The following is a 1,948-nucleotide window of genomic DNA, read 5'->3' as shown; positions in this document are numbered from 1 at the left end:
TCGCACGCCTTAACTTAAAAACCATATTATTTAAAAGTAACTAAATAGTGGCGTTTAAGAATTTTACACATGCATGTATGTATATAAAAAATTTAGATTAAATTTCGAGCGTGCCAATAACAATTGTAAAAATGGAATTTTTGCTCAATGTAATTTTTTTCATTTGGTGACAATTAGTTTTATTACACCAGATTAGTTGGTTTCGGCAAAAAGAACATTTGCATCGTTTATTTATAAAATTTTAAGTTTCTAAAGCTATTAAAATTCAAAAAAAAATTTTAAGATTTCAAAAATTACAAATTAGCTGCGATAGATATTCGGCCTCTACATTGCCACTAATATTCAGTGTACAACAATAAAACACAATAGAAGAATACTAATTTTTAACCAGATAAGCTGATCACCAGGCAAGTGTGAACAACCACAATCTATTTGAAAACTACCCAAAGTAATCAAAAAAAAAAAAAAGAGTTATAGTTTTTTCGAGCTACAGAGTCAAGTTTTCTCAACTGGGCAATTAACAGCAAAGATTTTGCAATAATTTTTTTTTTGATGAGTTGTTTGAAAACAAATTTTTATGCAAGCTTTTACACTTTTTGAAATATTTCAGCAACCATTCATTCGAATCTTATGATTTTTTGACAGCAGTTATAGAACTTATTGGGCAACAAAATAAAGTGGTCAGTTTGTAAAATTTCTATTCTCGTTTTATAAAAGTTTTATTTTTTACTAAATTTAATTTTTTACCAAATTCTCATATACCAAGGAAAAGATTTAAAAATCATTATTTGCTCTAAACATTCAATTTTACTTTCATTAAAAAAAATTACTGCACCTTTGATTGACTTAAATGTTTTTACCAAAAACAATTAACCAAGTTTAAAAAAATATAATACAAATAAACTGAAAAGCAAACACAACACATAATTTGATAATTCTTGATTTGATACTGAAGTTTGAAAAATTTAATTTATTTTTATTTTTTGCAAATAACTCGTCAAAAAAAAATAAAATTGGCGCAAAACCTTTAGTGTCAATATTGCACCCCATATTAACTGCCAAATTCGGTCAATGAAATATTAAAAAGCGGAAAGTCAACTTTGGGTCGCTCACTTGAGAAGACTTGACTCACAATGAAAAAATGTGTAATTTCGGTACTTTTTCGCCTAAATAAACGTTTTAAGGCTAAAATTGTTTAAATACTTGATTTATTTTTTATTGTACTCGTTTCTGGAACTCCGACATATAACGATTTGAAGAAGGAGATGTTTAGTCAGAATCATGAAAAAATTCAAAATTTGACAGATCATCTCTTCGAAGAAAAAAAATAAAAAAAGATGCCTCGAATACGTGTTAGCTTATTTCATGCATAGATGAAAAAATTTTGAAGCGAATCAGAGACATTACATCGTTTTTTACGAAATCCGTCCGTCTTAAAAAAGAATGCCTCTTATATCCTATTGTGCATTATAACTACTTATAATTTTGTTGTAAATCAATATTTTATCTAAACTTTTAATATTTTGCAGAAATTGACGTCACTTGATTTTTTTATTCAAGTCCGATCAAATTTAAAATTGCTTGGATATCGGACCAAGCATTTTGATATCTCTTTTGACTCAATTAAAGGTACATAAAAAGTAAACCTTTTTGTCTATGCAACACTCTAAAAACATTCTTATTCACCAACTATTTTATATGCTTGTAAAAAAATATCTTCAAAATCATATAAGCTTTCACTTGCGAAAGCTCACTACATGAAGCTCACTATCGAAAATAAATCACAGCCAAAAGAAAAAGCAATTTGACAAGCACCATTTTTATGCATGGGTGTGCAGAGCGAATCAAACTTTCTCTCACTTCGCTTTACGCTCCGCACAACGCAGCGCCGTACATCATCTCTGCCAGCTTACACTCACACACGCGCCCAGCTGAAGAAGCGTGCGGT

This window comes from Rhagoletis pomonella, unplaced genomic scaffold, assembly GCF_013731165.1.
Source record: "Rhagoletis pomonella isolate Grant_MI unplaced genomic scaffold, Rhpom_1.0 Rhpom_scaffold_00012, whole genome shotgun sequence".
Classification (NCBI taxonomy): Eukaryota; Metazoa; Arthropoda; class Insecta; order Diptera; family Tephritidae; genus Rhagoletis; species Rhagoletis pomonella.
The sequence above is the reverse complement of the archived record's forward strand: the minus strand, read 5'-3'. Positions refer to the sequence as shown.